Source organism: Mobula birostris, chromosome 23 (assembly GCF_030028105.1).
Source record: "Mobula birostris isolate sMobBir1 chromosome 23, sMobBir1.hap1, whole genome shotgun sequence".
In the NCBI taxonomy this organism is placed as follows: domain Eukaryota; kingdom Metazoa; phylum Chordata; class Chondrichthyes; order Myliobatiformes; family Myliobatidae; genus Mobula; species Mobula birostris.
In genome coordinates, this window is record NC_092392.1 from 28934325 (window position 1) to 28957376 (window position 23052).

Here is a 23052-nt window from a genome sequence, read left to right on the forward strand (position 1 = left end):
CAGAAGTTTTGGATTGTATTTGTTGACATGCCAAATTGTTTCAAACTCCTAATAAAGTATAGCCATTGTCTTGCCTTCTTTATGACTACATTAATGTGTTGGGACCAGGTTAGATCCTCAAAGATCTTGACTCCCAGGAACTTGAAGATGCTCACTCTCTCCATTTCTGATTCCTCTGAGGATTGGTATGTGTTCCTTTGTCTTACCCTTCCTGAAGTCCACAATCAGCTCTTTCATCTCACTGACGTTGAGTGCCAGGTTGTTGCTGTGGCACCATTCCACTAGTTGGCATATCTCACTCCTGTACGCCCTCTCGTCACCATCTGAGATTCTACCAATAATGGTTGTATCATCAGCAAATTTGTAGATGTTATTTGAGCTATGCCTAGCCACACAGTCATGTGTATACGGAGAGTAGAGCAGTGGGCTAAGCACACACCCTTGAGGTGCGCCAGTGTTGATTGTCAGGGAAGAGGATATGTATGTTATCACCAATCCGCACAGATTGTGGTCTTCCAGTTAGGAAATTGAGGATCCAATTACAGAGGGAGGTACAGAGGCCCAGATTCTGCAACTTCTCAATTGGTATTGTGGGAATGATGGTATTAAATGCTGAGCTATAGTCGATAAACAGCATCCTGATGTAGGTGTTTGTATTGTCTAGGAGGTCTAAAGCAAACTCCTCACAAACAGTGCCCAAAGTAGGGATCAAACCCATGAGGATGTCTCTGGTCCAGTGAGGATGTGTCTCTATCCACTGTGACACTGTGCTGCCCTGTGTCGTTCCCTTCAAATTTCTATTACATCTTTCCTTAAACCAATCTTATTGATTACCAAACCCTGAAAAAAAAACTGAGTGCATTATATACAGAACTGTGTAAAAAATCTTAGGCACATATGTATAGCTGGGGTGCCTCAGACTTTTTGCAAAATACTATAGTAATTTTATGTATTGCACTGTACTGCTGCCGCAAATAAAAACAAATTTCATGATATGCGTGAGTGATGATAAACCTGATTCTAATATGGGTCTCTGTTGTGGACTGAGAGTGGGAAGGGGGCAGGGAGAGGGGAATCATAGTTGGGAAAGGGGGAAGGGTGAGGGGAGAGAGTGGGAAGCACCAGCGAGACATTCTATAATGACCAATAAACCGACTGTTTGGAATCAAATTACCTTACCTGGTGTCTCAGGGTTGGGTGAGTCTACATCCGTGCCAACCCCTGCCCCTGGCATTCCTTCTCTGCCATCCGTCCCACGCCTCTCGCACAGCACTTCACCATCACCATTCTCAACACCCCTTGCTTCCGCCAGATTTACAAACTAGTTCACCACTCCACCATGACAAATACTGTGCAAGCACAGGAACCCTACCTATAGAAATGCTCCTAAGACTTTTGCACAGTATTGTATGTCTCTCATGATTATGCATCTCCGAAAGGTCATCTCTCAGTCTCTTACACTCCAAGGAATAAAATCCCAGCCTATCCAAGCTTGCCCTGCAACTCAGACTCTCAACTCCTAGCAATGTCCTTGCAAATCCTTTCTGCACTCTTTCCACTTTAATAGCATTATCGCTCGAGCAGAGTGACCAAATTTGAACACAATACTCCAAGTGCAATCTCTTCAGCAACTTATACAACCTGAGCTCCCAACTTCTTTATTCAATGTCTTGACTGGTGAAGGGCCAGCGTGCCAAAAGCTGTCTTTCCCACCCTGTCTGCCTGTGACCCTAAGATCCCTCTGTACCCCAGGACCCTACCATTTACATGAAAGTCCTTACCTGGTTTGACTTCCCAAAATACAACACCTCACATTTAGAGCTTTTCCTAGGCATGACAAGAGGTCATTCAATAATTTTAAATTAATTGATTAATTACATTTCTCTCTCTCTCTCTCTCTACAGATGCAGCCTGACGTGCTAAGCATTGGAGTTGGAGTTAAGTTCAAGTTTAATTGTCACTCAACCATACATCGATACCCATCAACACAGCCAAATGAAACAGTGTTACTCTGGGGCCAAGGTGCAAAACACAGTACCAATACAGTTACACAAAAAATATACAGTCCAAGACCCTGAGTCCATGAATGTTGCTGCAGTCTGCAGTCGAACACAATGCAGCTTGTCTTCTACTAAGCAACCACTTGGGGGCAGCACTGAACCCAGCTTGGACATCACACCGCCGACTCTGAGCAGCTGCAAACAGGTGCCACCGCAGCTTGAGGCCTGGTCCTCGCTACAACCGAGGCCACGCAGCTCCCCCGCCAACCGCCAAGAAACCAGTGAATCGGACTTGCAGCATTCCACATTAACAATGTCCAACAGAGTCTTGCAATCACAAGAAAAGCAACAAAGGCAATCACTCACTGGTAGAATGCACATTGCCTTTGTGCACTGACGCCTCTGAAGCCTCTCTGGCACAGGCAGCAGCACGAGCCACACAAAGTCCAGCTCCTTCAGTTTTTCTGCCAATGAGAAACTTACTTCAAGTTCTCAATGTCCAGCAGGGTAAAAAACACATGTAAGAAAGACCGTAACACATTTGGTTGACCCTGTAGAAGCCACTGCGATCGAACACACTGCCATCTATAACACCTTTGTTTGGCCCCATAGAAACTCATTGGATCAAATGCACTGCCTCCTATAACACATTTGGTTGATGTAATGTTTGGGTCTATTCCTTTTAGAGCAATGATTCCCCTTCCCTCTTAGCACTTAGCACTATGCATTGATCTGTTGTCTGCGCATGTGCTACTATCTACACGTGCACATTGTTTTCTCTCTCTCGCTGCAATGTGAATACAGCAGTTAAAGCCATCTCCCTAGTGCGTGCTTTTATGTAATATACATTGTTACATACCCCGTAACTGGGTTGCCAAACCAGCGGAAATGGAACACTCGTTGGAGTCTGTGATTACTAGGAACTAATAAAGTTTTATTAAAGAAATAAGTAATACAGTACACTAACCACAAGGATATATATGTAACAGGTTAGCAATGATAGTATACACATATACACAGAAATAGGGTGATAGGAATCAACCAAGCTCTATCGCAGTCTAGGGGTAAAATGATCAGTCTTAAGGTGAAGCAGAGTTCAGTTCAGTTTAGTGCAGTTCGGAGTAATCGCTGTTGTTGTACCGTTGGAGAGAAAGAGAGAGAGAGTGAGAGGTGCAGTTGGTTTCAGGCAAAAGTTTCGATGCCTTCTGATCCAGCTGGGGTCACCGACTGTGACCCCTCCGTTCCGGATGCGATCGTTCTTCCGTGGTGAACCCGGCACCCAGGCAAGGGCGGACACACACTGGGTTCCCACCGATTGTACCTTTACACCCTGTGAGCCTCTGGCTGATTCCCGCGAATCGGTCATCCGAACTCCCACCAACTTGTGGGGCACACTGCTCTTTCCAGGGTCTCATGGTGTCTGTCCCTTGCCTTAGCAAACCCGCTATTTTTATCCCCCTGATGGGGTATCACCTGTCCATCAAACTTCAGACAGTTCAGGTTCAAAGCAAATGGTCTGTGGCAGATGCCAACATCTGAATTGTGTCTCTTTCTCGTTAATCTCTCTCTTCTCTCATTAGCATTTTGAATGTTTCTCCATTGTCTTTCGTTATCTCTCTCATTAGCATCATCTGTTCTGCAGCTCTGCTTGGCTTCACACATGACAACATGTAGTTGTGCACAGACACAATAGTTGACCCTGTAGAAGCCGTTGTGATCGAACAAGCTGCCATCTATAACACCTTGGGTCGACCTTGAACACCCTGCCATCTATGTCCTTCAAAGAAGACATTAAACTGCATCCCCATGAATTCCAAGCAATTACTCATGATAAAAACTGGGCAGCAAGACCCAGAGAAAAAGCATTGCATAAAACTCAGCGCTCACAGAGTCTTGGTTATATAGACACACTTCACACTGTCCACAGAGATGGTGGCATAAAATACATGTAAAAAAGACAATAACACATTGCGAATAAGCTTTCTGATTTCCTGCAACTACAGCTTTTCACTGTCCGATTAAAGACAAACATATTTTACCCTCCAGGTCTCAATGGCTTGCCGTTGTGAACACTGAACAATTCCTCAGAAGAGAACTGAAACAGCAACTTGTACCCAGGAGCATAGTGAATGTGTTTCTCATCTTTAATGTCAAAGCAACTACAAAACCTTACAGAGGCTGGAAATGTTAAAGCCATGAAGCACAAGAACAGGCCCTTCAGCCCATCTGCCAGCATTTGTCCCATAACCTTCTAAACCTTTCCTATCCATGTACCTGTCCAACTGTTTAAAGTTGTTACCATATGTTACACTGGCAACTTATTCCACATATATCTGCATTCTGCACTCTTGTATAACCTTTCACTTGTCCTTGGGTCATTTGGCTGATTCCTGTTAATTGTTAGGTCTTCACAAAGCAGTGAATGAAAGCGTGGCGTCATCCTTTTCTTCGGTTAATGAGGTTTGGCTTGTCACCGAACACTCTGACGAACTTCTACAGATGTACTGTTCAAAGTATCCAGTCTCATTGCAACACAGTCTGGTACGGCAAGTTGAATGCACAGCAACGTAAGAAGCTGCAGACAGCTCAACACATCACGGGCTCACCCCTCCATACCAGCAGAGTATCTACAGAAAGTGCCTCAACCATGTCCCTCACACTCCTCCTATCCATATACTTGCCCAAATTTCTGTCGCATGTTTCATCATGATGCCCCATTCAAACTAGTTCTATCTGCTTACAGATGGCCCAGATCCCCCTAAACCTTTCCTGTCCATGTCGCTGTCCAACTATTGTTTAAAGGTTGTTATTGTACAGTCCTCAACCACTCCCTCTGGCAGCTCATTCCACATACTTGTGTAAGAAAAGCTGGCCCTCAAGTTTCTATTAAATCTTTCCACTCTCACCTTAAACCTGTGCCCACTGGTTTTAGATTCACCATTTTTGGGGAAACAAGTCTGAGGGTCATCGCTCCAGCTAAACCCCTCATGATTTTATCATGAGATCTTAGAATATCACCACTCAGTCTCCACGCTCTATCCAAATCTAAAATTGAATCAGAAATACTGGAGGTATATAGGAACTCAGGGGAGAAGAAAATGTTTTAGGCTGATTGTCATTCATAGAGATGGGGAAAAGTTAGAGTTGATTCTTGTTTCTCAGAGACTTCCAGTTCTGACCACAACACTGCAAGGAGAGTGTCAAAACAGATCCAAAATAGTCTCAGTGGCTTCATGCTTTGCCTTAGACCATAAGACCATAAGGTATTGGAGCAGAAGTGGGCTATTCGGCCCATCAAGTCTAATCAACCATTCAATCATGGGATGATCCAATTATTCCAATCATCCCCACTCCCCTGCCTTCTCCCCATACCCTTTGATGCCCTAGCTAATCAAGAACCTACCTATCTCTGTCTTAAATACACCCAATGACTTGGCCTCCACAGCCACTCGTGGCAACAAATTCCACAGATTTACCACCCTCTGACTAAAGTAATTTCTCCACATCTCTGTTCTAAATGGACATTCTTCAATCCTGAAGTTGTGCCCTCTTGTCCTAGACTCCCCTACCATGGGAAGTATCTTTGCCATATCTAAAATCTGTTCAGGCCTTTTAACATTTGGAATGTTTCTATGAGATCCCCCCTCATTCTCCTGAACTCCAGGGAATACAGCACAAGAGCTGCCAGACGTTCCTCATACAGTAACCCTTTCATTCCTGGAATCATTCTTGTGAATCTTTTCTGGACCCTCTCCAATGTCAGCATATCCCTTCTAAAATAAGGAGCCCAAAACTGCACACAATACGCTCAGTGTGATCACATGAGTGCCTTATAGAGCCTCAACACCACATCCCTGCTCTTATATTCTATACCTCTAGAAATGAATGCCAACATTGCATTCACCTTCTTCACCACCGACTCAACTTGGAGTTTAACCTTTAGGGTATCCTGCACAAGGACTCCCAAGTCCCTTTGCATCTCTGCACTTTGAATTCTCCCCCATCTAAATAATAGTCTGCCTGTTTATTTCTTCCTCCAAAGTGCATGACCATACACTTTCCAATATTGTATTTCATTTGTCACTTCTTTGCCCATTCCCCTAAACTACCTAAGTCTCTCTGCAGGCTCCTTGTTTCCTCAACACTACCCGCTCCTCCACCTATCTTTGTATCATTGGCAAATTTAGCCACAAATCCGTTAATTCCATAGTCCAAATCATTGACATACATCGTAAAAAACAGTGGTCCCAACACCGACCCCTGTGGAACTCCATTGGTAACCGGCAGCCAGCCAGAATAGGATCCTTTTATTCCCACTCTCTGATTTCTGCCGATCAGCCAATGCTCCACCCATGCTAGTAACTCCCCTGTAATTCCATCGGCTCTTATCTTGCTGAGCAGCCTCATGTGCAGCATCTTGTCAAAGGCCTTCTGAAAATCCAAGTACACCACATCCACTGCATCTCCTTTGTCTACCCTGCTTGTAATTTCCTCAAAAAATTGCAGTAGGTTAGTCAGGCAGGATTTTCCTTTCAGGAAACCACACTGGCTTTGGCCAATCTAGTCGTGTGCCTCCAGGTATTCCGTAATCTCATCCCTAACAATCGATTCCAAGGACAATCCTGGTCATAGTCAGATGGAAGTCATATTACATCACACATAACAATAATGAAGAATTGTTTGTAAAAGTTGTACCTGTGTTTGGAAATTCTTTGCAATTTAGAAATATTTTTAATTTGGAAATAAGACCATGAGAATTAGGTCATTTGGCCCATTGAGTCTGCTCCACCATTCCTGATTTATTATTCCTCTCAATCCTAACCTCCTGCCTTCTCCCCATAACCTTTGACACCCTGACCAATCAAGAACATATCAACCTCCAAATAAACAACATCTACTCGACTCTCCTTTGTCTATTCTGCCTGTTACCTCCTCAAAAAAATTCCAAAGAATTCCAACAGATTTGTCAGGTAAGATTTCCCTTTTAGCAAACTTTGCTGGCTTTGGCCTACTTTATCATGTGCCTCCATGTACCAAGAAAACTCTCCTTAATAATGGACTCCAACATCTTCCCAACCACTGAAGTCAGGCTAACCTATACAGGTTTCCCCTGCTATCCGAAAGTAGAGTGTTCCTATGAAACTTTTCGTAAGCGGAAGTGGCGTAAAGCGAAGAAGCAATTACCATTAATTTATATGGGAAAAATTTTTTAGCGTTCCCAGACCCAAAAAATAATCTACCAAATCATACCAAATAATACATAAAGCCTAAAATAACACTAACATATAGTAAAAGCGGGAATGATATGATAGATACACAGCCTTCATAAAGTAGAAATAATGTACATACGGTGTAGTTTCACTTACCAGAATCCGGAAGACAGCGAGCACACTGGAAGGTTCACATATTTTTCCATCATACAGTTCTTTGTAAGCACTCAAAACATCCTGCAAACCTGCCCTAAACCTACGTGCCCTTTCAAAATTAAAGTCATACTTTTCTGCAATCATTGCAGCGCTGTCAATCGTAGCGAAAATCTCACGCAGTTCAAAGCTATGGTGGCTTGATGCTGAGTGTAGTTCCCGGGGAAGGAGCCTGGCGGCATTGCCCTCGCTGCTCGGGGTGCGCGCTGCTTCTATAACGGCTCACTGCAAAACAAATGCTGAACACTATTTTCGCTTTTCGTCTTTTTTCGTAAAAGCGAAAATCCTCTTCAGATTTCTTTCGGTTCGCGAAAACAGGTACTAATGTAGGTCTTTCGTAAAAGCGAAGTGGCGTAAAGTGAACTTTCGTAAAGCAGGGGACGCTTGTAGTTCTTTTCTTCTGCCTCCCTCCCTTCTTAAAGAGTGGAGTGACATTTGCAAATTTCCAGTCCTCTGGAACCATTCCAGGATCTAATCATTCTTGAAAGATCATTACTAATGCCTCCACAATCTCTTCAGCTACCTTCAGACCTTTCATCTTCCGGAACAACTTCTCTCATTTCTGCTCCCTGACATTCTTGAACTTCTGCCATTCTCCGTGTCTTCCACAGTGAAGGCTGATGCAAAATATTTATTCAGTCTGCCCACCATTTGCTTGTCCCCCATTACTACCCCTCCAGCATCATTTTCCAATAGCCTGAAATCTACCTTTAGCTCTCTTTTACATTTTATATATTTGAAAAAATACTTTTGGTGTCCTCTTTTATATTATATTTCATCTTTTCTCTCTATATGATGAGAGGCATTGATCATGTGGATAATCGGAGGCTTTTTCCCAGGGCTGAAATGGCTAGCACGAGAGGGCACAGTTTTAGGGTGCTTGGAAGTAGGTATAGAAGAGATGTCAGGGGTAAGTTTTTTATGCAGAGAGTGGTGATTGCGTGGAATGGGCTGCTGGTGACAGTGGTGGAGGCGGATACAATAGGACGGGAACATGGAGCTCAGAAAAATAGAGGGCTATGGGTAACCCTAGGTAATTTCTAAGGTAAGGACATGTTCGGCACAGCTTTGTGGGCCAAAGGGCCTGTATTGTGCTGTAGGTTTTCTATGTTTCTATACGTTTTTTTTAGTTGCCTTCTGTTATTTTTTAAAAGCTTCCCAATCTCTAACTTCCACTAATTTTTGCTCTATTGTATGCCCTCTCCTTTGCTCTTATGCTGTCTTTGAGTTCCCTTGTCACCCACAGTTGCCTCATCTTTCCTTTAGAATTCTTCTTCATTTTTAGGGTGTTCAAGTCCAAAGTTCAAAGTAAAACTTATTATCAGAGTACATACACGTCAACACATACAACCCTGAGTTTCCTTCTCCTGCTGGCCTACTCAGCAAATCTATAGAATAGAATCTGTAAATAGGATCAATGAAAGAGCAAGAGCAGAGAAGACAACAAACTGCTGAAATGCAACTTTAAATAAACAGCAATAAATAATGAGAACATGAAATAACAAGATGAAGCATCCTTAAAGTGAGATAATTGGGTGTGGGAACATCTCAATAGATAAGTGTAATTATCCTTTTTTGTTCAAGAGCCTGATGGTTGAGGGATAGTAACTGTTGTTGAACTTGGTGCTGTGAATCCTGAGGCAATCGTACCTTCTGCCTGATGGCAGTAGCGAGAAGAGTGCATGGCTTGGGCGTATCTATCCTGCGCCCTCCAAATTGTCCCCAGAAATACCAGCCACTGCTGTTCTGCCATCATTCTTGCTAGTGTTGCCTTCCAATCAACTTTAGCCAGGTCCTCTCTTTTGTCTCTGTAATTCCCTTTACTCCACACTAATACTGATACATCTGAGCTTATCTTCTCTCTCTCAAACTGCAAGGTGAATTCTATCATATTATGATCACCGCCTCCTAAGGGTTCTTTTCCCTTGAGCTCTCTAATCAAATTTGGTTCATTACACCAGGGGTCCCCAACCTTTTTTGCACCGCGGACCGGTTTAATATTGACAATATTCTTGCGGACCGGCCAACCGGGGGGTGGGGGGGGTTGTTCAAGTAGGGTTAAACTCACCTCAACATGTCTTTTACAGTTAGGGTTGCCAACTTTCTCACTCTGAAATAAGGGACAAAAATAGCAGTCAAATACCACACACTTGTGCTTACCCCGAGTAAGACTACCATGACCATGAAGCCTGGCACGGGCACCTGTGTGCACATGCGTGACGTGCACATGCGCGTACGTGCCAATTTTTTTTCCCACAAACCAGTTTTGGCTTAATCTTCCCGACTACACTGTACATACATTATTTCTACTTTATATAGGCTGTGTATTTATCATATCATTCCTGCTTTTACTATATGTTAGTGTTATTTTAGGTTTTATGTGTTATTTGGTATGATTTGGTAGGTTATTTTTTGGTTTTGGGAACGCTCAAAAATTTTTCCTATATAAATTAATGGTAATTGCTTCTTCACTTTACGCCATTTCGGCACAAAAGGTTTCATAGGAACGCTTTACCTTAGCGGGGGAAATATGGGACAAGGGCGGTCCCATATGGGACAAACCAATTTAGCCCAATATATGGGATGTCCCGGCTAATACGGGACAGTTGGCAACCCTATCATCAAGTTCAACAGTGCGTGACAGGGAATGAGGAAAGCTGACTCATATCGTTTCCTCGCGGCCCAGCAGCACATGCTTTGCGGCCCGGTGGTTGGGCACCGCTGCATTACACAATACCCAATCCAGAATTGTCTTTCTCCTAGTGGGCTCAACCACAAGCTGCTCTTAAAAGCCATCTTGAGGGCATTCTACAAATTGCCTCTCTTGGGATCCAGGCAGCAACCTAATTTTCCTAATCTACCTGCAAATTGGAATCCTCCATGAGTATCGTAACATTGCCCTTTTTACATGCCATTTCTATCTACCATTGGAATTTATATTCCACATCCTGGCTCCTGTTAAGAGGCCTATATATAACTCCCATCAGGGTCTTTTTGCCCTTGCATTTTCTTAACTCAAACCCACAAGGATTCTTCATCTTCTGGTCCTATGTCACTTAATTCTAAAGATTTGATTTCATTTTTTTTAGCAACAGAACCACGCCACCCCCTCTGCCTACCTGCCTGTCCTTTCGATACAATGTGCATCCTCTGACATTAAGCTCCCAGCTATGATCTCAGTGGTTCCCACAACATCATGCCTGCCAATCTGTAACTGCACTGCAAGATCCTCTACCTTATTCCGTACACCACATGCATTCAAATAGAACATCAACACTCTTGTATTTACCTTTTTCAATTTTGCCCCCATGTTACACTTCAAGTCATCTCACTGACTGCAATTTTACCTAATCATCTGCTTGTCCTTTCTCAGTCCCACTACACACTATATTGACTTGTTTAACAACTGCCACATCCTCAGCCCTATCACTCTGGTTCGCAGCCCCCTGCCAAATTAGTTTAAAACCTCCCCAACAGCTCTAGCAAACCTGCTGCAAGGAGCATAATCCCCCTCCGGTTCAGGAGTAACCCATCCTTTTTGTACGGGTCAGACCTTCCCCCAAAGAGATCCCAATGATCCAGAAATCAGAATCCCTGCCCCCTGCACCACTTCCTCAGCCATGAATTAAACTGCTTTTATAAGTCATAAATCTTTTAATTGCTGTTTTAAATACATAAATCTTTTATAAGTTAGAAATCCTCTGTGATGTGAGTTCTAAGTCTATTTCAAGAATTACTTGTCTAAAAATGTGTTACACTAAAAATAGACTGTGTTTAAAATACTTTGCTAGCTGTAAGTATCTGCTCCTTTGTAGGGAGGGGGAATCCAGCACTCAAGTAGATGGGTATTGACAGCTAGACCTTACCGTGGACATTAAACAGTCCTTAAAGTGTAGATTGACACAGTATAATCTCCCTGAAGCAAGAGTACTTGTAGATACTTATATTGGATAGGGCTTAAAGTCTGCTCTTAAGTTTAGAGTTTGCAGACAGCGAACTCAATATCATCACAATTTAGGATGAAGTGCTAAAAATTAACGTATTCATATCACAGTTGGTGCAATCACCAATTCTCACAGTCAAGGGTGGAAAGGTATCCAGTCATTTGATCAGCAGGATTAAGATCAAGTTTTGGTCTTAAAGACAAGGGTTCTACAGATGCTGGAAATCTAGAGCAACACGCACACAAAATGCTGGAAGAGCACAACAGATTAGGCACATCTAACGGAGGGAATAAAATTTTGGCCAAGACACTTCAGGATGGGTGAAAGCTCTCGGCCAGAAATAACGGCTGTTTATTCCTCTCCATAGACGCTGCCTGAGCTACTGTGTTCCTCCAGCATTTTGTGTGTGAAGATTAAGCTGATGATGGCATCGAGCTTCTGCCGAATATAACCTTGTTCACGGGTAACCATGGTGATGAAATTTTTAAAAAGCTGCTGGTAATTGCAGAGAAGATTTACGAGGACACTGCCAGGACTTGAGGTCTCAAGTTATAGAGAGAGAGGTCGGCAGTCTTAAGACTTTACTCCTTGGAATGCAGGAGACGAAGAGGTGAACTCAGAGAGGAGTATAACGTCATGAGGGGCATAGATAGGGTGAATGTGTTCAGTCTTTTGCCCAGGGTCGGGAAGTCAAAAATTAGAGGGCATAGTTTAAGGTGAGAGGGGAAAGAGTTAAAAAGATTCTGAGGAGTATCTTCATGCAGAGGATTGTGGGTATATGGAAAAATCCGCCAAGCTGTAGCGGCAGGTACAGCTGTTATCTACCAATCAGAATGTCAGTGAAAGTTCAGAAACCCGCGCCCAGGTTAAATGTTGAGGTAGCACCAGGAAGGATCCGCCAGGCACACGGATCTCCCCCTGTGGCGCACGACTCGATCCCTGTGGGAGCTGGCTGTATCACAGTGAGCTTATCCATCAGTACAGTTTGTTCGTGCTCTCGCCTTGTCTCGGAGCCACACCCTCTTCATCAAATAGATTTCCGAGCTTAGTCATGTTTTTCTGAGTAAATGTGCAAAAAGCTGACCAGGTCAATGTGCAGTGGTGAAGGAATAACGTGAAGGAATGGTGAGGTCTTTGTGTAAATGTGGTTTCCTGAGGCAGAAGTCTTGTTACATTACACACAATCTGTGGGAAGAACTTTGCAAATCACTCAGCATCTGGTGATGGGGGCGGTGGTGGAGAAGTGTGAGAGGAGTTGTCGATGTTTAAAGTTAAAACTCTGTATTGTACGAAGAGTGGGGAGCTAGATGACCAGATGATTTTATTCGTGTTGTTGTGGACAACGTTCCATCAAAAGTGTGTGGTAGAACAGAGGAGAAGTTTCAGGAAAACAATGCAAGAAAGTCAAATGAAGTTTAAGATTTCAATTTTAAATGATGCCTAAGCAAGTTCAAAAGTCGCGAGGTAACGTTACAGGTCTGTAAAACCCTAGTTAGACCACACTTGGAATATTGTGTCCGGTCCTAGTTGCCTCACTATAGGAAGGATATGAAAGTTTTAGAGAGGGTGCAGAGGAGATTTACCAGGATGCTGCCTGGATTAGAGAGCATGTCTTATGAGGAAAGGTTGAGTGAACTTGGCTTTTCTCTTTGGAGCAAAGGAGGTGACTTGATATAAGATGATCAGAGGAATAGATTGAGTAGACATCCAGACACTTTTTCCCAGGATGGAAATGGTTAATATAAGGGAGTATAATTTTAAGGTGATTGGAGAAAGTATTGGGGGAATGTCAGAGGTAACTTGTTATACAGAGAATGGTGGCTATGTGGAACGCACTGCCAGGGGTGGTAGAGGCAGATACTTTAGAGGCATTTAAGATACTCTGAGGTAGGCACATGGATGACAGAAAAATGGAGGGCTATGTAGGAGGGAAGGGTTAGATTGATCATCGGGTAGGTTAAGTGATCAGTACAACATTGTGGGCCGAAAGGCCTTTAGTGTGCCGTAGTGTCCTATGTCTCACATCCAGAGTAGTACACAGGACAGTGGTCATTGTCTTGCTGAATGGGTACGGGCTAACATTCCCTCAGGGTGTAAGATATCAACCCCGTCTCACAATTTTCTCAAGCCACAGGAAGAATTAAATGACAGCACTGGCGATACAACAGCCCATCTTGTCAAAATGGCGGTGAACAATCTGTCTCTTACAGCTTGGAATCAAACCTCCAAAAGCAAGTTTTATATGGCTGGTGAAAGCTTTTCTAAGGGAATTAGTCCTGGAATTCTTTCAACAAACCTTACTATGTTGGCATGAGCAATTCAGTCTATCAGTATTTTACTAAAAGGAGCAGTTTTCTACACTAAATGGGCAAAGGAGGTGGCGAGGGAAAACAAGCCTCACTGTAAAATAGCAGGCTTGGCAAGCGGGAGGAAAAGCCATGTATGCACTGGATTGGTGCGGAGCTATTAACAGATTGGTGCTCTGCGTGAGGGAGAGGTCTGTAGAAAACAAACATTGGTCCAAAGAATAGTGGAATCAGTTGGGTTTCTGCTGTGCAAAGAGCTGGCATAAAGACTCTGCCTGTCCTCTTTCACGGGAAAATCTCAGCCCTTAACTAATGGGAAAATACAGATCTTTTGCCTTCTCAGTATGTGGTAGGTCGCAAACTCTATTTGTTCTTGGCGGAAATGATTCCAAGTGACGGAACAGCACTGAAGTCTTTGGCAGGCTGAGTCCTTCAGGGCCACAAAGATTCTTTATCAATGCAGCCAAGATTTAGCAACTCACAGGAACGCATCCTGAAGTACAAGTTCAATTTCTTGGGCTCATTAGAAAATTAAAATAAATTGAGGCACTGGGTAATATCAGCCCAGCTACCACCAGTGGAACCCCTACCATCTATGAGGAGGAATTTCTTTAGCCAGAGGGTGGTGAATGTGTGGAATTCATTGCCACAGATGGCTGTGGGGGCCAAATCATTGAGTATATTAAAGTGAAGGCTAATAGATTCTTGATTAGTAAGGATGTCAAAGGTTACAGAGAAAGGGCAAGAGAATGGGGTTTAGAGGGATAATCCATCAGCCATGATGGAATGGCAGAGCAGACTCGATGGGCCAAATGGCCTAGTTTTGCTCCTATGGTCTTAAAAAACACGTGGATAGATACATGGACTGGAAAGGTTTGGACAAGAGGACTATAGATAAAGCGTAGTGTATGGTGCATGGTAGAAGGAATAGAGGTGGACACTACTTTCTAACCAGGGAGAATATACAGAAATCAGAGGTGCCAAGTGATTTGGGAGTCCTTGTGCAAGATTCCCTAAAGGTTAACTTGTAGGTTGAGTCAGTGGTAAGGAAGGTAAGTGCAATGCCAGCATTGATTTCAAGAGTATTAGAATATGAAAACAAGGCTGTAATGCTGAGGCATTGGTCAGATTGCACTCGGAGTATTGTGAGCACTTTGGCGCCCTTATCTAGGAAAAGATGTGCTGGCATTGGAGAGAGTCCAGAGGAGGTTTATGAGAATGATCCTGGGAATTAGAGTATTAATGTGTGAGGCATGCTCGATGTCTCTGGGTCTGTACTTGCTGGAGTTTAGAAGAGAGAGGGGGGGAGTCTCATTTAAACCTATTGAATATTGGAAGGCCCAGACAGAGTGAATGTAGAGAGGATGTTTTCTATAGTGGGAGAGTCTAGGACCAGAGGGCATAACCTCAGAATAGAGGGACATTCATTTAGAACAGTGATGAGGAGGAATATCTTTAGCCAGATGGTGGTGAATGTGTGGAATTCATTGCCACAGACTGCTGTGGAGGCCAAGTCATTAAGTATATTTAATGCAGAGGTTGATAGGTTCTTGATTAGTCAGAGCGTCAAAGGTTATGAGTTGAAATGGATAATAGATCACCCATAATGAAATGGCAGAGAAGACTTGATGAACTGAATGGCCTAATTCTGCTCCCATCTCTTATGGTTTTAAAAAAAACCCACTGGATGTGTACACGAACAGTAAAGGTTTAGAGCAGGGCTTCCTAATCTGGAGTCCACAGCCCGCTCGGTTAATAATAGTGATCCATAGCATAAAAAAGGTTGGGAACCCCTAGCTTAGAGGGATATGGGTTAAACCCAGACAGAAGGGACTAGCTTGAATGATCATCTTGGACAGCATGAACATGTTGGGCTGAAGATCCTGCTTCCATGCTGTAACTCGATGAATCTATGAGTAGGACTAAGTGCTTGTGCAGGAATACTGTGGTTAGAAATTATATCTAAGCACATCAGTCTTTTAAGCGTCACTTTTTAAATAATTACATCTGGGATGTAACAGTGTAAGTTCGAGTGAGGTACCAAAGATAATTACAGAACAAAAATCCATTTCATCCTTTTCGTTGAGAAGTAGCAACATCTCTTACCTCTTTAACTAACATCAGAATTATTGAGAGCAACGTCTGAAAATTGCTCATTTTAAAGTAAAAATTGCATGCTTTCTGCCTAGTAAAGAAATATTAACGTTGAACAATGGAACAATGTCAAGCATCAGACTCTCGGGGTTAATGACAGCAGGGTCAGGGTCCAGTGAGAGCTATCACAGTCATTGTGACTGTCAGTTCATTACATGAGGGACCTCCTCACCTCTCTTCACTTTTATTTAATTTATTGAGATAGATCGTGCAATGGGCCGCTCCAGCCTTCCGAGCTGCGCTACCCAGCAATCTCCCAAATTAACCCTAGGCTGATCACAGGACAACTTACAGTGACCTATCAATCAGTATGTCTGTGGGAGGAAACCAGAGCACCCAAAGGAAACCCACATGGTCCCAGGGAGAACATACAAACTCCTTACAGGCGGCCCTGTAATTGAACACTAAACACCAGAACGCCCCAAGCTGTAAAACCATCACACTAACCACTACACTACCATGGCACCTATATTAGAATAGTGCCAGTAATACTATACTGTCGCACATAAGCATGCACCTCCCACTTCACTGGTACCGTAAAGTGTTGCGCTAACCACTACACCACTGTGCCAGCCGTTGCAGATTCCACACCTCTCCCACCGCTAAAAGATGAACCTTTGATCTCCCAAACTACCTCGTCACGGTGCTTGCACTTTCTCCGTTACTGTAACACTCTGCTCTGCACTGTTTTCTCATTGACTACCTCAACATACTTATGTATGGAATGATCGGATTGGACGCAACACGGCAAAAAGATTTCACTATGTCCGAGTACATGAGACATTAATAGACCAGCTCCAATTCAGCCCTCTTGATCACAGATCCACAAGATTGAGGTCTATTTCATTTTCACTCAGTATTCCCCTCTTGTGGAGGCACGGTTATAAAAAGGTGGCACCGTGGCGTAGCGGTTAGCACAATGCTTTAGTAGTCACAGTACAAGCACTCGAGTCAAGTATGATGTTCTCCCAAGGGGTTATCTTTTGGTGGGTCCTCAGGTGCCTGTAGGGGCTGATCCGGATCCACAAGGCTGAGATGTCGGGGTGGACATTAGTGGAGAATGCCTATGCCTGACTTTGTTTAACATGGGGAGGTCAATGCACGGGCAGCCACCACGTAGTCCCTGGCAGACTGGGGTCAAGGTCCATTGGCACGGAATGCAAGATGACTCAAGACCCTTTACTGCTGCAGCCGTCCTTCACCCTCACTGCTGTTTTGACGTGTCATCGTCTTCTGCCAGCTCCACCGTTGAAGTCTCGGTTGGGTTGCCCTTTGCCTGGAACCATTCCCTTGACTTGACCACCATGAGTGACCCTACCAGGACCCTCCAGACAGCATTGCTCTCGGGATCTCAGGAACCCACAGGCCTCTCCATGAGATGGCGAACCTTTGAGAAGCTTTGCGATGCCTTACAGTGCCAGTGAGCAGTGATCAGGAATCAATTCCCGTCACTGTCTGTAACAAGGTTGTGCATTCATTCTTCCCATGATCGTGTGGGTTTCCACTGGGTGGTCTGATTTCCTCCTACATTCCAAAGGCATACAGTTGTATATGTCTATCTATCTATATATATAGTTTGATTAAGCATTCTTTCTCATTCAAATAATTAATTACAGGTTATATGTAAAATTTACAGTAATTGTATACGTCATCATGTTATCATGTGATTATGTTGGCTCATCACTTAAAGTAAACTCGGTTGGAACACGTTTCGGACTCTGTCTTTAGAAACATAGAAACATAGAAAATAGGTGCAGGAGTAGGTCATTCCGCCCTTCGAGCCAGCATCGCCATTCAGTATGATCATGTCTGATCATCCAACTCAGAACCCTGTACCAGCCTTCCCTCCATACCCCCTGAACCCTTTAGCCACAAAGGCCATATCTAACTCCCTCTTAAATATAGCCAATGAACTGGCCTCAACTGTTTCCTGTGGCAGAGAATTCCACAGATTCACCACTCTCTGTGTGAAGAAGTTTTTCCTAATCTCGGTCCTAAAAGGCTTCCCCTTTATCCTCAAACTGTGACCCCTCATTCTGGACTTCTCCAATATCGGGAACAATCTTCCTGCATCTAGCCTGTCCAATCTCTTTAGGATTTTATACGTTTCAATAAGATCTCCCCTCAATCTTCTAAATTCCAACGAGTATAAATCTAGTTCATCCAGTCTTTCATCATATGAAAGTCCTGCCATCCCAGGAATCAATCCGGTGAACCTTCTTTGTACTCCCTCTATGGCAAGGATGTCTTTCCTCAGACTAGGGGACCAAAACTGCACACAATATTCCAGGTGTGGTCTCACCAAGGTCTTGTACAACTGCAGTAGTACCTCCCTGCTGCTGTACTCGAATCCTCTTGCTATAAATGCCAGCATACCATTCGCCTTTTTCACCGCCTGCTGTACCTGCATGCCCACTTTCAATGACTGGTGTATAATGACACCCAGGTCTCGTTGCACCTCCCCTTTTCCTAATCGGCCACCATTCAGATAATAATCTGTTTTCCTGTTTTTGCCACCAAAGTGGATAACCTCACAGTTATCCACATTAAGTTGCATCTGCCATAAATTTGCCCACTCACCTAACCTATCCAAGTCACCCTGCATCCTCTAAGGAATCTTTGAATTAGTTTAGTGTTTTGAAGTTACAAAGCATAACGCACAGGGGTTGGGGTATTCCATGTTGGCAGCGGAAGCATGGCCAGACTTGTGGGCTGCCCTCAGCACATCCTCGGACTATGCTGGTCATTGACACAAACAATGCATCTCACTGTGGGTTTTGATGTTTCGATGTACATGTGACCAATAAAGCTTATCTTATTTTTTAATCTTTATCTTCGGAATGTGTTGGTTGTTGATGCAAGTACGTAGTGCATTTCACTGTATACTTCAGTGTTTCAATGTGTGTGACAAATAAAGCTAATCTTTACCTTTTATCCTTCCCATGCCCACACTCTGGAGTAAATCTGCAAACAAAAGCCCTTAGAAAAAAACTTACCCGGAGTCAATATTCTGTCCGCCACCAATCCCAGGAGCAAGTATCTGGTACAGGATGGTGACATTTCCTCACGCAAAACTATGTGAAAATTGAAGAGGATGAAGCTTTCTCAGAACTGGGCAAAAGATAAACACAGCATGAAAGAACTCTAGGAAAAAGTCATAGATAATAAAGCTGAGGTTTGCCAAAAGAGGAATAATTTCCATTCTATGCAACCCCAGTAGATAAATTAATTTCACCCAGCAAGAAGAATAACCTAAGATGGTTCAATTGATTTCAAAGATTTTGTGTTGCTTCAGGCTCAGATTAAAGTGAGGAACTCTATCAGGTCATGAAACATGATTCAGCAGATGCTGGAAATCAGAGTAACACACAAAGTGCTGGAGGAACTCAGCAGACCAGGCAGCATCTATGAAGGGGAGTAAACGGTCGACGTTTCGGGCTGAGATCCTTGAGGTTACCGGTGTGTGAATGAGCTGTGAGCTACAGAAATGGGATCTCGAGCAGTCAGCTCTGCTCGGGCTAATTCAGAACGTACAGCCAGGCTGGGTGGAGGCCTGCAAAATACCTTCCCCGTGGTGTAGGGTTGGTGAGGCTCTGGTGTCAGCCCTGTGACCTCCTGCATGTCACTGAGAGGGGTGGCGTGTTGGTGTAACACTATTGTAGCACCTCAAACACTTCTGCTGTCAGCTCATTCCACATACGCAACACCCTTCATGTGAAAAAAAACTCCCCTCTAATTCTCTGCCCCTCTCAGTTTGACTCTGTTTCCACTGGTTTTAGATGCTTCTATTCTGGGAAAAAGACTATAACTATCCACTTTAGAGAAATCCCTGTGCGGTCACCCCCTCACCTCCCTACAGTCTGGGGAAAAAGTCCCAGCCTGTCCAGTCTCTCCTTATAACCCAAGCCCACGAGTCCCGGTAACATCCTGACAAACCTGCTCTGTACACTCATCAAGGTGACCAGAGTTGTTCTGTGCGCTATAGGATGTTCTGTTTGTGAACTGCAGTGTTTTGTTGACAAGTCTGAAAGTCAAAGTAAATTTATTATCGAAGTACATCTGTGTCACCGTGTACTACCCTGTGATTCATTTTCCTGCAGCCATTTACAGGAAAATAAAGAAAGACGATAGAATTTACGAAAACTATACACAAACAAAGACTGACAAACAACCAATGTGCAAAAGAAGACAAACTGAGCAAATAAAAATAATACTGAGAACCTGAGTTGTGGAGTCCTTGAACGAGAGACCATAGGTTGTGGAATCTGGTCATTGCTGAGGGCAGTGACGGTATCCATGCTGGTTCAGGAGCCTGATAGTTGAATGGTAATAACAGTTAAGTTTTGGCCCATTTCACCCTGTCCTTTCCTAGCCAACAGACTTGGGCAAGGCCATCTAGGGCAATCATTTCTCCCTGCAGTAAGCTGGTTAGTCGCCCGAGCACCCAGAACTCACCTCCCTACCTACAATCATCCGACCGTCATGGTGAAAAGGAAGCACACAGATGGCAGAGCCCTGGGAGTGTCGTAGAGCAGAGAAACCTGTGGGTACAAGTACATAGTTCCCTCAAAGTAGAAACACACATAGACAGGGCAGTGGAGATGGTGTATGAACCATCACTGAGGACTCCCACCAGCCAGGACATGTCCACTTCTTATTATTACCATCAGGGAGGAGATACTGGAGTCTGAAGATATAATTATACTGAGAACAAGGGCTGCAGAGTCCTTGAGAGTCTATAGGTGTAAGGGTCTCGGCCCGAAATGTCGACTGTACTTCCTTTTCATAGATGCTGCCTGGCTTGCTGAATTCCTCCAGCATTTGTGCGTGTTGTGGAATCAGTTCAGTGTTGAAGGAGGTGAAGTTACCCACACCAGTTCAGGAGCCACATGGTTGTAGGGTAATAAATATTTCTGAACCTGGTGGTGTGGGGAGCTAAGGATCTTGTAACTCCTGCCCGATGGCAGCAGCGATTAAGAGATTCCGCCACGTTCCGAAAACTTTTCCATTCCCGGGCATCAGTGCTTCAATAGCAAGCCGTATTGCTACAAGTTAGTATACTTTCTACTGTGCATCTATGGAAGTTTGTCAAGGTTTTGGGTGACATGCTGAATCTATGCAAACTTTTCAGAAAGGTATCATCAAAAAGTGGCAAAGATAACAGCCAGTCAAATTACTGTGTCAACTCCAGAACTGCCAAATGTTGAGACCATTAAGAATTTGATAAGTGCCAACAAGTAGATGAAAAGGCAAAGGAACCACAGAACGTCATCTGGTATTGTTATTTGAGTCTTCCTAGGCTTCATACAATGGGAGAGACGAGTTAAACAGGGCACGTTGGCTTAAGGAAACATGCATATATATATTCAGCCCCTGGGAAGAGCAGTCCATAAGTGTAAATCACAAACAGATGATTGGTGCAACACACACAAAATGCTGGTGGAACGCAGCAGGCCAGGCAGCATCTATAGGAAGAAGTACAGTCGACTTTTCGGGCCAAGACGAGATGATTGTTCCTGGTGTTTGTTGAACCAGTGAAATAGGAACCAGGGGCTATGTTTTTTCCTTCAGTGCTGAAATATTAGAAAAGGCCCAAAGCAGCAAGAAGAAAGCCTACAACCGCAAGATTACATACAAGTGAAGTTCATTATCAACAGGTGAGGCAATGAATGGAATAAAGTCAGACAATTAATTACTTTATATGAATACTTCATTCCTGCTTCTCGTTACTGTCATCAAGGGGCTACAGGAACCTAAAGATCCACACTCACCGATTCAGGAACAGCTTCTTCCCCTCCACCATCAGATTTCTAAATGGACATTGAACCCACAAAAACCAACTGGTCATTACTTTGACATAACAACACAGGCACAACCCTCCACACCATCAAGGGCACCTTCAGGAGACATGCATCACAAAGGACCTACTACAGAGGGAACGTGTCCTCTTTTCAACCGTGCCATCAAGGAGCCTGAAGATGCACACTTAGCAAATCAGGAACAGCATCTTCCCCATCCACCATCAGAATTCTGAACAGCCCATGAACTCTTGTTGTTTGCTTTTTTCCACTATTTATATATTTTAGTAATATTTAATCATTTTGTCTTTGCACTTGTTTGCTGCCACAGAAAGCATTATCATGTCATCTAAGTCAGTGATAATAAATCTGAGCAACACACATCAAAGTTGCTGGTATCCTCTCATATCCCTTTTGCCAATCACCTGTCCAGTTCTTGGCTCCATCCCTCCCCCTCCTGTCTTCTCCTATCATTTTGGATCTCCCCCGCCCCCTCCCACTTTCAAATCTCTTACTAATTCTTCTTTCAGTTAGTCCTGACGAAGGGTCTCGGCCTGAAACGTCGACTGTACCTCTTCCTAGAGATGCTGCCTGGTCTGCTGCGTTCACCAGCAACTTTGATGTGTGTTGCTTGAATTTCCAGCATCTGCAGAATTCCTGTTGTTGCGATAATAAATCTGACTCTGTTTCTGATTGTGAAGCAAGATTTTTGATCAGCAAGTTAAAGGTAACTTGGTCACTACTTTGAGATGCAATCTGTATTTGGCTGATAGAATGGAACCTTATTGTCATTGCTCAAGACAACAAGATTGTGATTACAGTATAAACCAGTGGGCAAGAGCAATCTTTATACACTGGAGATGATGAGTTCAGACAGTGACATGTCACAGAACACCCCTCATCAGTCCACAACACACTGAGCTTCCAATTCCCTCCACCCATTTCCAAACCAGTCTCTCCATCACTAGCCTTCTATTCCATTAAACCCCAGCACCAGCTCTAGTGAGAGTGTCTTATCTTCCAACTAGCTCCATTATACCAACATTCAATTCAATGATTTCAGATTGAGTCCAAATCAGAATCAGGTTTAATGTCATTGGTATATGTCATGAAATATGTTGTTTTGCGGCAGCAGTACAATGCATAACGAAAAATTACAATAAAAATATACAGAATAAAAAATTAAATTAAATAAGTAGTACAAAAGAGAGCAGAAAAAAAAAACAATATATCCAGGTAGTGTACATGGGTTCATTGTCCACCCAGAAATCTGATGGTGGTGACCATAAGTCCATAAAACATAGGAGCAGAATTAGGCCATTTGGCCCATTGAGTCTGCTCCACTATTCCATCATGGCTGATTTACCACCCCTCTCAATCCTATTCTTCTGCCTTCGTCCTATAAATTATAACTTCGTCCTGACTAA